Source organism: Antechinus flavipes, chromosome 3 (assembly GCF_016432865.1).
Source record: "Antechinus flavipes isolate AdamAnt ecotype Samford, QLD, Australia chromosome 3, AdamAnt_v2, whole genome shotgun sequence".
NCBI lineage: Eukaryota > Metazoa > Chordata > Mammalia > Dasyuromorphia > Dasyuridae > Antechinus > Antechinus flavipes.
In genome coordinates this window covers 108,800,530-108,821,781 of record NC_067400.1, presented here as the reverse complement: position 1 = coordinate 108,821,781, position 21,252 = coordinate 108,800,530, and the positions used below count along the sequence as shown (strand labels likewise).

The window sequence follows — 21,252 nt, the reverse complement described above, 5'->3', positions numbered from 1 at the left end:
ATTTGATGTGGTGAAGTATTTTTTGAAATAAACAGGTTCAGAAATATTTTAAAAGAAAGATATTTAAAAGACTTGCTGAATAAATAGGGAACATAATTTGATGGTATGATAATATTAGTGTAAATTTGAAGCATCTAGTCCTAATGAATCTTCTGCAGCTTACTAGAGAATTTACTGCTTATGAGTTATTAGATTTTGACTCACTTATGAGATCTGTTTATCTCAATCTAGTTCAAAGGAAATTTCCTTTCTCTTTCCACACAAGAGCCCATATTGAATGTTCAATGATGCTACAGTTCATCACACTTAGGTTTGGAAAACTCATTTAGAAATATTGCCATACAGATAAGTAAATATGTATAATACAGGAAACATAATTTATTATGTTAGGCTAATTACACAATCTTGGGAATTATATTGAACATCATTTCATAACAACTGTGGTCATAATATAAACTATAAAATGGAAAAGAACATATTAAAATCGTAGAGTTCTAAAATCTGTATGAGGACTCCAACTAAATCAATACTCATAGTATTCAAATCACTTGTGCAAGACACTGGAGGTACAAAGACAAAACAAAAATCAGATTCTGCCCTCAAAGTGTTTATTTGCTGCTGGGTGATATAACATGTAAACAGATAAATATTATAATAACACTTTTGAGGAGAAGAAAGCACTCACAATTATAGTGGATTCAGAAATACTTTGCCATAAGAAATAGCACATACACTGAGCTTTGAAAAAGGAAGATGGTGATTCTAAAAGACAGAATGAGCAGGGAGGCATTCTTGGGCATAGAGGACAGACATAAAGGAAGAAAATGCACTGTTGGCTTTGTAATACAGGAGGCACAAAGGTGATAATGTTGCAAAAAGCTTAGAAAGCTCTTTGGGAAGAGAAAGTAAAAACTTTAAATGACAGGCAGAAGAGTATATATTTTACTCTAAGAGCATGAGGAATCCTCTGAAGTTTAGCAAGGAGGGAAGGATTGGTAAAGTCACTGTTGCAATCTCTTTTATCTTTTACTGGATCACATTTAAATCACAAAAGAAAAGTTGCTGTTTTACCTTTAGAGACTAATTTGTATTTTCATATAATTTGCTGGATTGGTTCTGTAGTCTCTCTTAGTAAACTACTAAGCTATTTGGAAGCTCATTATTGGTTCCCAATAAGTTTTACAGACTTCTTGTGTTATAGTCCAAGAAGGACTAGAGAGGAAAAGAAAGAACAAAGTACCAATAAAATATATATTTTTTAATATGCCAAAAAGCAAAGAAGGAAGTTCAGAAGAGAATAGAGCCAAATAGGGCCGTTTTGTAACTATTGTGCTAAATTCAACATATATGTTTTTAGTTTCATAATAGAATTTCAAATTTCCATATGTGTTCTTCTTTCTGTTGTTGAATACTAAAATATTTATGTTTATTAAATTCATAATAAAAAGGACTAGATTTGGAGTCAAGAAATTGACATTCAAATCCTATCATTCTCCATTAAACATTGGACAACCCTATTTTATATTGTTTAGCCTTAGTTTTTTCATCTGTAGAGGAGAGGTGATAACTATTTCACTATATAACTCACAGGCTTATCGTAAGAAAATCTTAAGAGCTCTTACAAATGATAGCTGTTATCATTATTTGATCAACATTAAATTTGTTACACAACTACTTAAAATTGTATTCAGTCTTCTGTGAATGTGGAAAACATCTGGTTGTTTGATATTTGAAAATCCTTTCTAAGCCTGAAGGCTCTTATTGAACTATTTTTATGCTTTCCTTCATCATCATAAATAATCCCAGTTCTTTGTCACATTCTTCAAGTACGAATACTATTTGTATCTGATTTTCCAATTTTCCCATTATCTTTCTTAGCTTTCAAGCCTTTAACTGACAGATGCTAATTATAATTAGAGATTATTTTATATTTACTTTTACTGTTTACTCATTCTACTGCTGTTCTTGCTTTTTCAGCCTCATTGCCATATAATTGACAAAGACCCATCATTCATTTTTTTTCCTCTGATGGGTAAAAATGGTGGCAGTCAGGTTAACTCAGAATGAGTTAATGCTATGTTCTCTACCAACAGTGCCACCTAGCTGCCTTGTTTACAAATGTCAGTGAAAGCTCAATTTTTCTACTGTTATTTCTGTATTCTCTTCCATAGAAAAGGATCTTCCAACTGAACAGGATAGAACAAACAGTGGTAGTCAGAAGCTCCCAGATTTGAAAATTGCATACAGTTGTTTTATCCAAGCCCAGAAATGTTATATTCTTTTGTACTTGGAGATTCAACGGCAGAACCAATCCCAAGTAATCTTTGAAAAAGGATGAGAGGTATCATAGGGCTAGAAAGTATTGTCCTTCTTGTCAAAAATACGGTTTCCCAAAGTTATACACTGAATAAATTAATATTTATAGGTAAATCTGAGGATTAATGGTTTTTAGCACTTTGAAACAGAAGCAGAAAACAATAACAAGAATAAAAACTAACAAACCCAAAACCCACCACTCAAAAAATTCCAACACAGAAGGAAAAACCACCAGGAGCCAGCATAGAATACTAAGTGTGAAACATGCCCAACAAATTTCATTTGCTTTTTTAAAAAATAATTTCTAGCATAATTCCACATAGTTGTTTTTTCGTTGTCCCTCATAGAAGACTATGAGCTCCTTGAAAGCAGGGTCTATTCATAGTTCCTGACTTATATTAAGCTTCAGCAAATAAGTGGGATGTTATGGAATCCTTTAAGTTGATTTTAACAGACATTTAAATTAAGTCTCTCATCACATCTTCTTGGACTAGGTAGACGAACATAAATTGATACCAAGAACTGGATTTGATACTTCTTTAACCTCTGTAGCCAAAAAAAAAAAAAAAAAAAAGTGATCAATTTAACAAGTAATCTTGGAGAATGATCTTTTAACTGTAATGTGCTGTTTTTTATCTTGATTGTGTCCAATATTTTTGCCTGGACCTTGGGTGAAAACATTGAAATATATATCTATAAAATTTACCAATAAGAAAATTGAAGAACTATAGTTATGTTGAGTGACAGAATCAAAATTCAAAAAGATCTCAGCAAACTGAAAAGCTGTGGTGAAAATAATCAAATGAAATTTAACTGAGAAAAATTTAGTCTTGTAATTAAATTTAAAAAAATATTTCACCATCACTGACTAGAAAGATATGACTTAACAGTAATTTCTATTTATATGTGTGTGTGTACATCTATATGCACACAAACATATAGATAAATATGCTTGAATCAATCAACAGTAGGTTGCTGTGCTTTAAAATGGAATAATAATAATAATAATTATAATAATAATATCAACTAAGGCTGCATAAGAAAGAATAGTATTTAGGTTAAGGGAAATAATAGTCCTGTTTTACTTTATACTAGTCAGACCACACCTAGAGTAATATATTCGGTTCTGGGCTCCATTTGTAAAAGAGGAACATTGACAAATTGGTGAGTCTGAGCCTGATTGGCCTAGTCAGCACATGGGGAGGGAAAATGCACTTCATAGCAATGCTTTCCCAAACAGGCAGGGAGATGGAAGGTCAGGTAAAGCCAAAACTAGGTCAGGATTTTTGTACATGTACAGAAGAGGCAATATAATTAGTTTAAGAGGACACTAATCATACCTTTTGAGAGGGCTTTCTCCCTTGCCTCTCTCATTCCCCAGCAGCAAAAGCTCTGCCCAGGATATTACCAATTTCTTCTTTTCTTCTTCTCCTCTCTCTTCACTTCAGCTCCCAGTGTAAGTGGTAGATAACCCCTAGTCAAATTCCTTCTCCTCCCACCCCACTTTTAACCAAGTTGAGTCTCTTCCCTGCCCTTTAGAACAATTAGAATAATTCTCTCTAAGAGACTTGCCTTGGTTTTGTCTACTCCTTTCTGCTTGGGCTGTTGCTCTACTTTCTGCTGATTCTTGGCCATCAGCATTTGCAGCTGCTTGGATTTCCTAATCTGGGGTCTCTATAGTCCAGTCCATTTCAGTGGGTTGGCTTCTACTACAGTCATTCATGCCCAGCTGGCAGTCACTACCCTAAGGCTGCTCTTGCCTGCTTTCAAAGCCCTGCAATGCTATCAGTTTCAATAGGCTGGCTTTTACTCAGTGGAATACTTCAACGTTTTGTTGTTGTACTTTAGTTGAAAAAACAAAACTTTAATCCACAGTTTTATCTTGAAGGCCAGAGGAAATGACCTGTTCATGGGGAAATTTTGTTCCTGTTTCAACAAATGCACAGAAAGTTATTCTCATGTGTTCTATTTACCCCATCAGAAGGGTAGGGGAAGAGATCTGACTTCACTCCCAAAGATAAAAGTAAAGATCTCTTCCTCCTAAACAAAGAGAAAGGGAAGGAACTCACAAAATGGTTCCAAATTCCAAGAGGTAACAAGTGCTCGTTTTGGCTTAGATAGATTAGCCCCCTTTATAAAGTTAAAAATGGTTTCTTTGTCTGCTGTAGTTAAATCAATTATCTGGCAATCATGTTTAGCTTTCTAAACATAGCTAGGATGATGCTCAGACAATAAACATGCATTCCTGGCAAGCCTATAGTTTGTATGTAATGGCATCCTGGTAGAGAGCTGCCTTCATCTAGGAAAACCTTGATCAAGTCCTATTTCTGATAGATAATAGCTGTGTGACGCTGGATAAGATACTGAAACTCTCATTGCCCTAAGCAAGACTTTAAAACCATAAATTGCAGAGATATTACCAACTTGGATTACTAATGGAAGTTTCTTTATGGAGAATTACTTGTACCAATGAAATAACAGGCTGTCTCCTCTTTACTTGAAACATTTCTAACATAAAGACTTTTCAGAATCTTTGAGTGCTAAGGCTACTTCTATGATAATAAAACTTTAAAGTAAGGGAGAAATGATGGCTCTAAATGACTAAATACATAAATCAATTGTCCACTGGGTGCCTAATTGAATATCATGGTAGCAGATTTTGTGCCTTTTTGGTAGAGGTTGCTTAAATGTAATAACAATGTTATTGCCAGCAAACATTGTGCAGATATTCAAGAAGTAACAAAATTTTAGAATTGCAAGAAATTTCAGTGGTCATAAAATGACTAATAATGTTTAAAGTATACCAGTTTCAACATAGTTAACAGGTTGTCTTTCTTCATGTGCATGAAGATACTCTAATGAAAAGAACACAGTACTTCCATACAAAAATTTTTTAACCACAAATTTAACAAAAAAGTGCAATTAAATTCAATTTTTTAAAGATGTTTGTATCTAATTGCACTTTTTTTTTTTTTTTTTTTTTTTTACTATTTCTAACTGTTGAGGAATTTTTCTGCCCAAAGCCTCAGGCAAGTGATGAGATTGCTGAATAAATGATTTATGATGGGATACTACAACAGTTTTGAAATGTTTTTCTTTCAGGACACTCTTAAAATTATTGAGGATCCCTTAAAGAGCTTTTGTTTATGTGGATTATAATTACTGATATTTATATTAAAATGTCTTTGTGATTATAGTTTTGACGTAGATGATTCCCTGAAGGGTCTAAAAGACCCACAGGGAAATTCTTGGAAAACTGTGGCTAGTTTAGTCCAAGAAAGCCATAATTACATCATTCTTTGAGAATTTCCAGTAACATATCCTTGCTTATAGTTATTCTTCTTGTAGAACACAGAAAGAGAAAAGGAGCTTGAAGGAAAACCTTATTCTAGTAATTATTTTAAGCTCCTGGAATCATTCCATTTGGAAGACTATGGAATTTTAAACAGCTCTATGTCTATATGTTACATATCTACTAATAGATATATAGATATAGGTATAAATATAGATTTCCCAGTCATAATGACAAGATTTCATTGCTATCTTGGCTGATGCAAAGGAACGGTCTCTGTGACTTCCTATGGTTTCTTCAAGCTCCACTAATCTATGATTTATAAATTTCTCTGATGTTTTTGATAGAAGTCTGATTTGGCACTTCCAGTCTCCAGCTGACTTCAACATTTTTTTAAATGACACATGAATTGAAATGAAAAAAGATGGAGTTAGTTCTTTGCAACCATAAATGCTCCATAATAAGTATATACAGTATTAGAGGATAGTCAGAAATATCTCAGTTTTGGGTCAAGGTTACAATGCATTCATTTTGGTTTGAAAAGAATCAAGAGATTTCATATAGGGAAACTAAAATAAATCTTTGGACATTGACAATATAGTAAATGATTAGCTTTGTCCTTATTTGACTTTTGTTCACTTTTCTCTTCTTCATTTGTTCATTACTTTCTGTTAAATTATTGAGTTTTTTTTTCCTTCCCCAGATTTGTGCCCTTAAAAAAAACAAATAAACAAAAAACAACATTCAACTAAAGAAAGTCTTTCCATTTTAAAGACCTCTGAGTCAGCCGTTCAGGATAGTTACAGACCCTCTGGAACAAGGCCTCATTTCAGAACTCTCAAACTGCTGTGGGGTTTTTACTATTACTCTCTAGCTGTGTGTTTTCCAACTATGCAGCTTTTCATTAGAATTCCAGTCATGCTGCCCAGAATTGGCATCCAGCTTTCTCTTTATTACTATGTCCTTCCTTTTACCTCTTCTCTTCTGTTTCAGCTCTGGTCCTTTGTCATGTGGCTTCCTTCCCCAACTCCCCTTCCTCCCCCTCCCCCTCTTGTACTTCCCCTGTCCTGTCTTCTCATGATATGATTTATTATTATACCCTACTTCTTTATTCTTTTGGCCATCTGCTTTTAGGCCTTAAGCTTCATTCAAGAAGTTCCATTCTCCCAATTAGAGAATTAGCTTATAAAGAAATTCTTAGTTAGAGCAGTAGGGCATTCTACACATCATTTATAATTATATTTAACTAGATATAAAGCTTTTCATGTAACAGTTGACTTTAATAACTTCCTTGAATCCAGAAGGCTTAATGTTTCAAATAAGAAAAAATTCATACTGTGATTAAAAGTCACTCTTTTTGTTTCTTCTTTTTTCCCATCAACTATATGACATTCTCCCCCACTGGTTACCACTCATAGATATTTGTTTTCTTCAGTCACTTAGGAACTAATGTAACTCCTGCCCTTGTTTAGGGGCTAGTGATCATAAGAAAGATATTCTGTTCCTGAAAACAAGAGTTATAGCTTCACTTCTAATGAAACAGAATTAAAATTAAAAGCAAGCAGGTATAACCACCCAGTGTGGTGATGAGATGAGAAATTGGGTATTCCACATGTGTGGTTCATTCTTAGCTAAAGGTCAGACATCAGGTCTGTGTTACACATATTGCTGAGCATGGTAAATAGATAAGGTTTGAGTTAAATAGATTGAAGAGGTTATACAAGTAGCAAGAAATGAGTAGAGATAAATTTAAAAGGACCTTGAGAAACCAAGCCAGGAAAATAGTCTATGAAGACTGCAGCTGGTTTCCACCAAGTCCAGAACCAATATAATAGTCCTCTGGGAGCAGAGGCTCACCAGGCTGCCCAAGCAGGACCATATCAACCCAGGTCAAAAAATGAGCAGGTCAAAGCTTTTGTGAATATTAGCAATACGATTGGGACTGCAAGAGACCTTTGCACTTGCTGTTTCTGTGAGATGGACAGAATCAGAACCCTCTACTCTCAAAAAAAAGAAAACAAAAATAAATCAACATATAGTGTATATGTACCTACAAAATAGATCAGGAGCCAATTACTTAAGGGTTTAAAAAGATGGCTCTTATGGTTGCAAGAGCTGGGAAATTTATTTGAGGAAATCATAGTTCATTTTGGACAAGATCAAAAGCTGAATGAAAATGTTAGTGTAGAAATTGAGTAATGAATTGTTCAGTCATTTCAGTTCTTGGTAAAGATCCTGGAATAGTTTGTCATTTTCTGGTCATTTTCCATATAAGGAAACTGAGTCCAGTAGGTTACATAGAGAATCACACAGCTACTAAGTATCTGAGATCAGATTTGAACTCTGGTCTATCCACTCTATCCATTCTATCCACAATGTTCTACCCACTGACCATCCAGATGCCCAAAGAATAAAGAGTAATGAATAGATAATTGCACATTTTGCAGCTATTATAGGATTTAGATGTTGCTCAAGCAAAAATGACAGACTACAGGGACTCAGATATGACAATGATTAGTATTTCCATATTACTTTGAAGAATACATGCTTAATAAATCCTTATTAATTGATTGATGTAAGATATTAATACATTATTTCATTGGTGCTTCACAACTCTGTGGGCACTAGACCAATAATTGTGCCCATTTTATAGATGAAGAAACTGAGACTCAGAGAAACTTATATGATTTACCCAATGATTTTGCAACTTGAAAGTGTCAAAAGTAAGATTTGACTTTGAAATCAGCTTCCTGATTTCAAATCTAACATGCTATGCCATGTTACTTTTATATTCCTTGGATTTAAAATATGAATATATATTGATTTTTACAAAATAGTTGAACTAATACAATAATGTTTTTCAGACTGTTTTAAAGTGTATAAAATGTTGGACAAATTGAAAGTAATTTATTTATATATGAAAGTTATATGTTTATAAATGTGTATATATGTACGTATATATACATAAAACAAGAAAAGAATTTGGAGTTGGAGATGTAAATAAAGAAAATTCTATAGAGGTAGTTAATTTCTAAGAAATCAATATATATTTTTAGTTCCATTTGTTGTTCAGTTATTTTAATTGTGTCCTACTCTTTGTGACCTTCACTTGGAGGTGTCTAGGCAAAGATACTAAAGTGGTTTGCCATCTCCTTCTCTGTTTCATTTCACAGATTAGGAAACTGAGGCAAACAGGATGAAGTGATTTGTCCAGGATCATACAGCTATTAAGTGTCTGAGGCCAGCTTTGAACTCAGATCTATGAGCTCTATGTCACCTAGGTGCATCAGTCTATGTTTTCATAACATAATTCAGTGTTAATGTTCTCCAGTTAGAAAATTATACTTGTTGAGGAGATGCAGGGAAGCAGCTGTGGTTTCACTAGTATGGGGTATAAGCTTATATTGATACTTAATCTTAGAGGGATCATTGGATCAGTGAGAAGTTAAATAGCAGTTCTTATAGTTAGTATGGGTAAGAAGCAGGATTTATTTTATTCACTATGTCTTTCCAAGCCTCAAATAATATATAACATTCAAAAGTGCTTATTAAAATATATTTAAAATACTTAAATATATTATATACACATATTAACTATATTAAAATAATTATTAAAATACTTAGGAAGCACATTCATATAGTTTTGCACTACTCAAGTTACTCTAGCAGAAGCATTTAAGTGTCAATATTCTGAATCTGACATTTTATAGCACTTTGTTGCTTCTTACTATTAACAGAGGTATATATTATAGTATATATTATAGCTTTTTATCAAACTAAATAGAAAAGTAGGGTCTGTACTACAGACTCAGAGAAAATTTACAATAGCAGGGAATCATAGACTACTTCTCCATATCACTAATATGCACAGCAAAGTCCCTTAAATATTTGAATGATCTCAAAGCCCTTTTTAGTCATAATAGGATCAACAATGATTTCCTCTTATGATCCATCTACCTATGTACTCAAGAGCTAGTGACACCACTAATTTTGTCACTACTTCTGTTCCAGGATCATAAAGTTTTAGAGAAATAAAACAGAGAGGTACATGCTCTGAGGAAGGTTGAAGATCTCTGTTCTAAAGTCATAGTTTATATTCACTCATTTCATTTGGTTTACTACCTTTAGTGAACACTTTGGTGACAAGTTATATTTCTTTGGTGCCTTTTCTCATTATAGTGTTTGAGGCACCAAAACTCTTTGTGAATATTACATCCAGACATTGATTATAACTCATGTGGCAACTTAATCATATGCTTTCCAGAAATAATTCGTTTATGATGGATTATTAGGCCTCTCTTATTCTACAGCACTTATCATTTTTGAGACAGCTGATATTAGAGAAATATTTTTATCACCATTTAATTATATTATTTTTACCTCTTAAACATAAGTCTATATTATTTCCACTGACTAAGCCCCAAATAATGGAACTTAAACATCTGAAGCTTCTTAAATCTGTTCTCCTCTAAAGATAATTTCTATAAATTTAGTATGAATAATCCTTCCAGGTTGAAAGGCTAAAATGTTGCTGAAGAATTGTGGCCTAAACATGGCTAATGTGTAGAGACTGGTTAACCCTTAGCACATGAGGAAGAGACATATTCAGGAGCCAACTCTCACCTCTAGTGCCAATTTAGATTTAGAGTATAAACATTTACACCTCAAGAACTGGCATTTATGCAGAAGTGGGGTAAATGTGATTCTGTGATTTATCCAATCCCTTAGGTATGAATATATTCCTTATAGCAATTTGGTTTCTCATAGCTTGCCTTATAATACCTGAGGGGGAAATTAGGACCACAAATGTATTCTGAGAAAAAGTATAGAGGAAGGCAGATCCAAAAAAAAAAAAAGGACTAGAAAAGGGAGGTAAAAAGAACAGATGAATAGAGGAAGATGAAATCAAGGGTGAGAAAAAGAGTATGGCAAAATACCATTGAAACCCAGGGAAGAAAGTGACCAGGTGAAACTAATACAGGGAGACAAAGCTGCTTCCCTGACATCTTTTCCTCACCACAATAAATGCTGTTTGCTGAAAAACAAAACATTCTGAGTTAAAATATGACCTCATATACTTACTAGCTGTGTCATTTAACCCTGCTTGCTTTAGTTCCTCCTCTGTAAAAATGAGCTGGAGAAAGAAATGACAAACCACTCCAATATTTTGCCAAGAAAATCCCCAAAATGAGATCATAGAGAATCAGACATAACACATACATGAATATATACAAGCATACACATAAATGTAATATATATGTGATTTTTGAAACAAATCATTTTCAAATAACAATCGATTTTCCATTATTCTATATTTATATATTTAATTGTTATAAACTATTGTTTCAAGAATTTTTTATGTATGCTGTTTCTAAGAAACAAAGTGTTTTTGAAGGATTAAAAAAATCTTTCAAATCAGTATCTAATCATTTTCATTTTTCCATTTATGTATCTTACTCAACATATGTAAAAATAGTTTATTTTACTTTTCTAATAATAGCCATTCTTTCATCCTGCCTTCTTTGTTTGTACTGTGTTTTGCAATAATTTGAATAAATAAAGTATATGATGAGGGTAAGCAGCATTAATCTCCATTTTGTAGATACAAAAATCAGTCTATTATGTTGAAATTAGCAAATGATATTAAGAAAATATTTTGGGTTATGACTTCTAGCAAAAGATTTAAATTATATTTAAACAAACTGGAGAAGAGAAATTGAGCATTAAAACAACTATTTAAAAAAGTCATCCTGTGTGAAATAGATGAAGATATTCCATCAGGAGAATGTATTTTACCTATGGAGTATGTTATATTACTTCCTTTCTATTCCCACTCTAGTCCATCTTCCCCACAGCTGCCAAATTGATATTCCTAATGTAGCACAGGTTAAAATGGCTGAACATATCATCCTCTACTAAAAAAATCTTCAATAGCTTCCTGGAAATGTAAAATCCTCAGTGACATTTAATAATAATACCATAATTTGGTTCCCTTGCTTCCCATTTTTATTTTATATTAGTCCCTCTTCCATTCATACTGGTCTATTAGCTGTAGAACATTCCAACTCCCATCTTTACGCCTCTGCACAAGAAGTCCCTGATGACTGCAATTCAATCCCTTCTCACTTCCTTCTCTTAGAATTTTGGACTAGTGTCAAGATTACCCCTCAGGTGCCTCCTCTACCTAATGCTTTTCCTAATTTTTCTAGTTGCAAATATTCTCTCCCTCTTGAAATTACTTTGTATTATGTAGTATTCACATTATATTTACTTTTCACTCTCCATCTTCAATTCCCTCCTTGAGGGCAGTTAGTATTTGACTTTTTGTCTTTGAATAACAAGCACCAAGAACAGTGTCTTGAACATAGTGGACATAATTCGTTTTTTAATAATTTTTTTATTTATTTATGTTTTCTGTTTCTTACATCACCAAAGAATCCTGTGTATTTCTCATTCCCCTGCTCCCAGAAAGCCAACCCATATGACAAATTGTATTTTTTGAAGGAGGAAAAAGGCAATATCACTGATCTCTATGCATTAAAAAAGTCTGAAAATGTGACACAATACATTTTCATTTAATTGGGTCAGCTTTTTGGAAGTCCATACACCAGAATGCCAGCCTTTGCTCTGGCAGCTGTATAAACAACCCTAAAGAAGTCAAATGAGGATAATAATATCTCACAGAACTTTTCAAGGAACTCCTCCCAATGTAGTTCAGCAGCTATCATTTAGTTTTAGTGAGGTTCCTGGGGCAACAAGAAATGCCAAGTGACATGACAATGCCATGTTATTGTTCAGTTTTTCTTTGTCGAACCGATTCTTTGTGATCACATTTGAGGTTTTCTTGCCAAAGTCCCTAGAGTGGCCTTTCTCCAGATAAATTGAGGTAAATAGGATAAAGTAACTTGGGTCACACAGCTAGTTAAGTGAAGGAGGTCAGATTTCATCCTAGACACTCCTGACTCTAGATCCAATGCTCTATTGTCTGTACAACCTACCTATCCTTAATATTTGTCAAAAGGCTCACCTTGAATTTATAAGAATTCAAGCCATTCCCCAATTGATATATGATCAAAAGATATGAACAATTTTCAGATGAAAAAATTGAAGCTATTTTTAGTCATATGAAAAGATGCTCCAAATAACTATTGATCAGAGAAATGCAAATTAAGACTACACTGAGATACCACTACACACCTGTCAGATTGGCTAAGATATCAGGAAAAGGTAACGAATGCTGGAAGGGATATGGGAAGACTGGGAGAATGATACATTGTTGATGGAACTATGAACAGATTCAACCATTCTGGAGAGCAGTTTAGAACTATACTCAAAAAGTTATCAAACTGTGCATACCATTTTACCCAGCAGTGTTTCTACTGGTCTTATACCCCAAAGAGATCTTAAAGGAAGGAAAGGGACCCACATGTGCAAAAATGTTTGTAGCAGCTCTTTTTGTAGTGGCAAGAAACTGGAAACTGAATAAATGCCCATCAATTGGACAATGGCTGAATAAATTGTGGGATATGAATGTTAAGGAATATTATTATTCTGTAAGAAACGATCAGCAGGATGATTTCAGAGAGGTTTGGAGAGACTTACGTGAATTGATGCTAAGTGAAGTGAGCCAGGAGATCATTATACACAGCAACAACGAGATTATATAATGGTCAATTCTGATGGATGTGACCCTCTTCAACATTGAGATGATTCAAACTAATTCCAATTGTTCAGTGATGAAGAAAGCCATCTACACCCAGAGAGAAGACCATGAGAACTGCATGTGAACCCAACATAGCATTCTCACTCTTTTTGTTGTTGTTTATTTGCAATTTGTTTTATTTCTCAGTTTCTTTTTTCTTCCCTCTTGATCTAATTTTTCTTGTGCAGCAAGATAACTGTATAAATATGTATACACATATTGGATTTAACATATATTTTAACATATTTAACATGTATTGGACTACCTGCCATCTAGGGGAGGAGGTGGGGGAAAGGAAGGGATAATTTGGAATAGAAGGCTTTGCAAGGGTCAGTGTTGAAAAATTATCCATGCATATGTTTTTTTTTTAATTTTTATTTAATGATTACTTTATATTGACAACATTATCCCTTGCACTCGTTTCTTTTCCGATTTTTTCCCCTCCCTCCCTCCACTCCCTCCCCTAGATGGCAAGCAGTCCTTTATATGTTGGATATGTTCATGCATATGTTTTGTAAATAAAAAGCTTTAATAAAAAAAAGGCTCACCTTGAATGTAGATTTTCTCAATTTAAAAGTTCTGCTATCTACAATGTTAGGTTGTCATTATAAAATCGAGCTGCAGTTATTCTGTGCAAAGTATCAAAAAAGAAGAGGTATTTGCAGAGGTTTACACTTTGTCACTTTAGATGAAGCACAAAAAAGTTAAGGAGTCAGGAGGACTGAAACATCATCAGTTCTCCCTTGTAGCTTAGCATCATTACAGTTGTCCCCATGTGCTCAGTGGTATTTCCACCTCCATTAACTCCATCTTTCATTCCAATTACCTACCTTGCTATGAATATTGTCGGCAATCAGAACACTGTTAATAGCTCACATATATTACAACTTCATATCCTCAGAAAACATCCAGAAAGAGAGAATGCCTTTGTAAAGCTTGAAAGCTATATACTAATGAAAGACATTACTAAGTACTGTTCTTGCTAACTAAAAGATAACAGGTGTTAGATAGATAGCTTCAAAGCAAAAAGACCTGTATTCAAATTTTGTCTTTGACAGATTCTGGTTGTAAGATGCTGGGCAAATAACTCAATCTCTTATTGTTTTAGGACAATTTTCTAAGGTAGAAAGAAGGTGCCAACGTGCACTGGTAGAGAGAGTTGCTTCATCTAAATAACAACACATTAAATCAAAGGTATAACCTTATCTTAGCCTTAAAATTATCTTAAAGTTATAGATGAACAAATAAGCTGGACCTATGTTATGAAATTCACCAGAATTTCAACTCAGTCCTTCAACTTAATTTTTTTTTGCATTAATAGTAGAAGGAGGAGATGTTGTCATTTGAGGGAGACTAATTTTTCGTCTTTGAAATAATTCTTTCAGAGGCAAGCAATTAACCTGGTTAGTATATCTTGCTTTGAGTCCTTTCCTATAAAAGGTCCTAACTTTCCCCTTTTAAATGACATGTTCATTAGGAACTACGCCCACCTTAGGGAATAATAATAAAGCTTTTGCCCCTTGACTGAAAGAAAAAAAAGAATTCTTATTTTAGCATCAGAAGTAGTCTTGGGTATCTGAAAATTCTGTAACCTAGTGCCTGAAAACTTGAGGAGAGAAATGTTTGTGGGTTTTATTGTTATTGATTTCTTTTTCCTTGCATTCTTACAAAACTTAGGCATTCATAATATCTAAAAGAATTTTATTCATTGCTTCTGCTGACTTTTTGTGTGTCTGATAGAGCTTTTCCAAATAGTAGTGACTTCAGTCAGCTGCCATGGAAAGGCACTGTTCTGCTGAGTTTACTGATATAGGCTGAATTTATGCCAGTGATACATTTGAAATGATTTTCCTGTCTTTCTCTATGTTGTTTTTCCTCAGATTAATGTAAAGGTTAGGGAACCAGGAGAAAACAGTTCATGTGTGGAAAGAGGAATGTTCCATTATGATCCTGATATTACCTGGCAGGAATAATTTTTAATCATTTAATTATTTTTATAGCAATGAAAATAAAATCCAAAAACTTAAATTGTCTCTGATATATCCGGATCTGTTTTTAGGGATAGACATAATTATAATTACATATTCCATAACAATTTTAATGATATAGCCTTTAAATGATTATCAGCAGAGGTATTCAGGACAACACTGTCTTAATATATATTAAAGAGCCTAGCTAGATCTGGCCCAAAAAATTCAAAAATTATTAATTAGATCACCTCTGGGATGCTGAAAAACATTTACTATCCAAGGCTGTCCTAAAAACTTGTACATTTCACAGAATATAACTTGATAATGGAATGGGAGCTCAGTGTTCACTTAATTCAACTCATAGTTGGAAAGGATACCTACTATAATAATCAGGACAAGAGAGTATCCAGATTCTGCTTGAAGATTTAAGCAATAAGTCCCTTACTCTTGTTGCCTTGCTTTGCCTACCAATAGGTAGCTCTTTTCTTCTCTTTTCTCCTGGTATTTGCATCCTGAGATCCAAAATTGGTACAAGAGGTAGATATTTTATAGTTCCCAAGCAGAGTGGGTCTGGGAAACATTGCACTAGATTGTTGAAATTGCTGTAATTCATGAATTATATATTTGTGGTGCAAAGCCTAATTGAAATCTACTTTAGTTTAAGAAATCTTCCTCATGGTGTATATCATCAGAATGTCATAAAATGTACTAGCATCCTAAAAAAAATGAACTGATCATCTAAATATGGAATTGGTATTGCCATCCTGAGGAAAAATAGATTTTTTTCTTAAAAATTACTTTTTAAAAGAAAACTCATAGAAAAAAATAAAAGGTTTGACTCCACTTTTTTGTGTTCCTAGAGAAGATTCTATCTTTAGACCAAAAGTGTGCGTGCATATGTGCATGCATGCGTACGTATATGTATGTATGTTTATACATCAATTCTCTCAGTTTTGGTACAGAGGGAAGAGAACAAGAAAGGAAATCAGAAGAACTGATGTCTTATCTTAATTTCACTATTATCTATTGATATCACTATGGCACCCAATTACTTTGGGCTTCAGCTTTTACATCTGCAAAATGTCCAGATAGAATTAGATATTCTTTGAGGTCCCTTCTCACTATGAATTTCTAGGATGAAAAGTAAGTTCTAAATGTGACTTTTGTTAGAAACATTGTTTTAAGATAATTTATTACAAACAATTACCAATAAGAAACATCCAAACATATTATATTGTTCAGTGGAGAAAACACTGGATTTGGAGTTAGATGACCTGGGTTTGAGTATTGACTAGAATACATATTGCCTGTGTGACCTTCAATAAGCAGAATTTTTCAGAGCCTAACTTTTTCTATCTGTAATTGGAGGATGATGGAGTAGATGACATCTCAGTTCTCTTATGGTTCTGAATCCATGATGTCATGAAATCAGAAGCGTTATGTCAACATCAAATAGATGTCATCATCATGATGCATACTTATAGAGCTAAAGTAAGAAGTCTGAAAAAATCCATGAGAAAATAGTTGTCACAGAGGGATAACAAAGATTTAGGGATAGTATTAGGAATAATAAAGAATAAAACCTAAATTAAACACAGAAGGTTCAGGCAATCAATCTATTAAATAATTCAGTTAAAAGTATAAACTTGGTGTAAACAAGTCCTTAATCAATTGGGAATGAGTGCTTTTGAGGCCCTGAATAAATGTGATAATACAAAAAAATACACTCATACAAATTTTGTATATGTGTGTGTGTATATATATATGTGTGTGTGTGTGTGTGTGTGTGTGCGTATGTATGTATGTATACACAGGTGCATGCACACACACACAGACACACACACATATCAGAGAAAAAATTTGAACAGGAAAGGTATTGAAACATCAGGGGTGCCTAGAGGATTTGGAATTCTTGTACCTATTCCAAAGGGCACGAAAGAAAGGGGTGAGGGGCAGTTAAAGGCCCAAAATGGTATTTTCTATTGAAACCCTAAGGGAGAAATAGTCAGCCACCCATCCAGGATTTTACTTGTCAGTAAGCGGGGAGTTAGAAATTTGTCCTGGGGGGAATACCAAAAAAGAATCACTATGAAAACTGAAATACTTTAGCAAAAATTTATTTGTCACAAATTACTTAATCCCAAAACTAATTCTGTTTGTCATCATAGTTCCATAGAATCCTGAAGCTTTATGAAATTTTGCAGGTTATAAACTCTTAGAATTTATATACTTGCAACCTCACAAGACTCTATATTCTAACCCCTCATTTTATGGATGAGGAAACTTGAGCTCAGACAATGAAAAGTTTTGCCAAGTTCACAAAAATAGCAGTTAGAGGAGAGATTAGTGAGCTCAAATTTAAACCCAGGAGTTTTTTGTTTGGTTGTTTGTTTTTCTATCTCCAAGTCCAACTTTCAGTCTTTGACTTTGGAATTTATAATAAAATTAACTTATAAAACGGCTTTGTTTTTAACTTTCAAATCAGCTAGGATATCACCATTAAATTTAGATTCCTTTTGTTTCTTATCTCCAAATTTTGTCATCCTCACTTTGTAGTAGTGCATTCAAAAATTAATATTATTTTGGTTTTTTAACATTTTAATAGTATTTTATTTTCCCAAACATATGGAAAGATAGTTTTCAACATTCTCCTTTACAAAACCTCATGTTCCAAATTTTTCTCCCTTTATATAACCCTCCCTCTCTCTCCAAGACAATTCTTCTAAACATATTTACATATTTGTCATGCTATGCAAGAACAATCAGATAAAAAGAGGAAAAAATCAAGAAGAAAAAACAAATAAACAACAACAAAAGGTGAAACTATTATGCTTTGATCCACATTCAGTCTATCGTTGTTTCTCTGGATGTAGATGACACTTTCCATCAAAGAACTATTGGAATTTAATGCACTTATTCTTAAAAAAAAACATTCAAGGTCAAAAGGAATAGTGAACTTGGAGTCAGGAATACTTGTGTATATTCTCCTGCCTCTTATACTTCCTTGATGTATATTCATGATAAAATCTCTTAAGGTATCCAAGCTTTAGGCACCTCTTAAATGGGGTAGATGGAATTCCCACACTCATGAGGTCACAGGTCCTACATATAGTGATAATCAGAGCTGGGACAGAATTGCTCCCTCCAGACAGAAAATTCATTACATGTATTTTATGACCTAAACAGTCAATAACATGACAAGGAAAGAAGGATATTTAATTATAACTTTAATCTTCAAAGTCAATACCTTAATAACTGTTTATTGTTATGATCATTTCCTTCCCTCCACCTCCTCCTCCTCCAGATGCATTCTCTCTCTCAGTTACCATGGATCATTGGTTACCTACTGAAAGAAATTTGCTTTATCACTGTTTGCTTAAAGATATCATTAAAACTTTATAGCTTAATCAAGGTGATATGACTCTTTTAATAAAAAAAGGATTCTAAGACTTTAAAAATTTGAAAACCTGTGATCTAAAACAAATGTAACATGGCTTCAAGCTCCATTTTATCCTTTTTCCACTTCTTCTATATCTTTCATGACCACTTTATTGTAGAAGAAAACTGAAATACCATTTTCTGTTGTTTTGGTTTGTTTGTTTGTTTTGCTTTGTGTTTTATGGTATCATTTAGTGAATAACAACTAGTAAGTACTCTTTATAGATACTTTAAAATACACTGGAGAGAATGCCTTTGCTTTCAAAACCAAAGGATCTTAAAATTAATATGTAACCCAATATGTAACTACATTCTAAAGTAAATAAAGACAGGAGGAAGCCAGACATGTATGCATAAAATGCAATCACTTAATCTTAGTAACAAGGTTTCACTGTGTCAAAATGTGTTATTGAAATAAGTTTTAGTTTTTGAAATAACACATATTTTCAATTTAACAAGTTTTAGTTCTACAGTTTTTTAAAAAAAATTTAGGACAGTATATTAATGTTATGGTACTTAAAAAGAGATACATCTTTTCTGGCAGGTGCTTTTCCAAGTTTTCACTTTCATTTCCCATTCTTTGTTAAATATAACTAACATTCAGTGGAATATCAAACTTCATTTATTTTTCACGGAAACGAATTTATAGTACTTATAACTATCATCTGTGTGGAATTAATGATGGGTTTTAAAATGACCCTAATATTAATCTTGGGAAAACCAAGATTCCTTATTTTGTTATCAGTGATATCTAGGTTTTTGTAAGCCTCCTCTCCACATGTGATTAAAGACAAAAAACTATATTCAAAAGTTTAAATGATTCTAAATGGAAAATTGCTAGATTTTCACAATGATCTCTGAACTGAAGGGAAGTCAGGGCTGAAATGCTTAGTTGCTTGAAAAGACCTTTTTAAGTAAATATATTTAAGTGATGAAGGGATTGAATAAAAAGTAGTTGTTAGATGATTATGAAACCTATCTTTTCCAAAGGAAAAGACTACATTTTCACATTTTGCAGTGCTCATAGAACTATTCAGGCAAGAAAGTGATAGGAGAAGATATATTTGTAGTTGAGAAAGATTCCAAAGTAGTTTCACTGATCTGGCAGCATCCCCAGCAATCAATATTACTCTACTCACTGCTGGTTGCTGTTTTTTCTTTCTCTTTTAACCACAGAAGTCTCCATTCTCTGCATTTTGAGAAAAGTCTTGGCTTTTAGCTTTATGAATGTCCTAAAAAAAAGTACTTTCTCCAAAAGAAATTAAAGGAGAGTTCTTAGAATTTTGAATAAAAAGAGACTTAAAGTTGTAGTCTCTCCTCCTGGGCCCTTTTGGAGCCTGCTCAATTCTATCTACTTCTTCCTGACTTTCTAAGATGGCCCTCAGCCAGTTCTTTATTACTTCAATTCAGCCCACCTGCAAATTAAAGCACTTTCCTATTTGGGCAGAATTGAGATGGTCTTCGTGTTTTTAAATTTCTGAGGAAATTGCCTTGGAGATTCTAAGCACTTGTTTACATGGTCACTTCCATGAAAATCTAAGTCAAAAGATTGTTGAAGGATGAAATATTGCAAAGCCCAAGTGCAGGATTTTTTTTCCCCTTAAAGTTAAAACACCTCTGAAATGCAAACACTAATGTAAGGCCTATATTGATCTCCTGGACGTCTGTATTTCTTTAATGCTGCTTTCATTAGTCTGTTTGTTCATTATTTATTGATGTTTTCCATACTCAGTGGAATCCATAAAAATAAGAACTTTTTCTTTATTATGGAAAAGGTGGAATCTTATGAAATAAGATAGCACATTAGATGTGCAACCTGTATTAAAAAAACTGTAACTTTTAAAATTTTATACAGTTGGGGTTAATGATAAATGATATGTGCTTAAAACAATATAAATATAAGACCCTTGCATTAATTTTCCAATTTTCATTTAGCAAAATATCAAGTATTCCATCAGTAAAACGATATTTCCTTCCATGGATGAAACCCAGATAATCACTTACTGTAAAATCTTAATTTTAAATGATATTGAATTTCTGTTTAATTTATTTTAAGTGACATTATTTGAAAGTGTTTGCCATCTTATTGTTCAGAGACAGTCAAAGAAAAGTGACTATTTATATGCAACCAGCAACCTTTGAGATGTGGGTATGACATAAATGTTAACATTGTGATAGTTCATGTGGGCTGTGAAATATGTTAATATTATTATCAATGTACAATTTACACTTAAGTCATTATTTTCCCCCCAACTAAAACTTTCACTAGAAGATACTGAGAACTCTTGCCTCTCCTTGCACTTAATTATTGCTTCTGGTATTTTTTTTTTTTTTTAACACTCTCCTCATTTGGCTTTGCTGGCTATGTGCTCGATCCTCCCCTCCCCCCTACCCTAAGTAAATTGGTAATTGTCATTCATGAGCAATACCTGTGTAGTATCATCTAAGTCCTTTTTTATTTGGAAAGAGGGCTTGATATCACTTTATAGTGTTTTGCTTTAGCACTTTGGGTTGTAGTACTTTTATATTTTCAA

At 33.3% G+C, this 21,252-nt stretch overlaps 1 protein-coding gene and 1 long non-coding RNA gene across 7 annotated transcripts in view; one reads left to right on the top strand and one right to left on the bottom strand.

Moving 5' to 3' along the window:
• The window catches only part of PCDH9 (protocadherin 9), a 1,035,500-nt gene that overhangs the window by 561,797 nt on the left and 452,451 nt on the right, over positions 1-21,252 (top strand). The gene's annotated exons all lie outside the window — the stretch shown is intronic.
• LOC127553297 (uncharacterized) lies at positions 592-4,012 on the bottom strand. Its single transcript, XR_007951715.1, has 2 exons — positions 3,657-4,012; positions 592-2,862 (listed from the first exon to the last, which is right to left on the bottom strand). It is a non-coding gene; the product is annotated as an uncharacterized LOC127553297 (long non-coding RNA).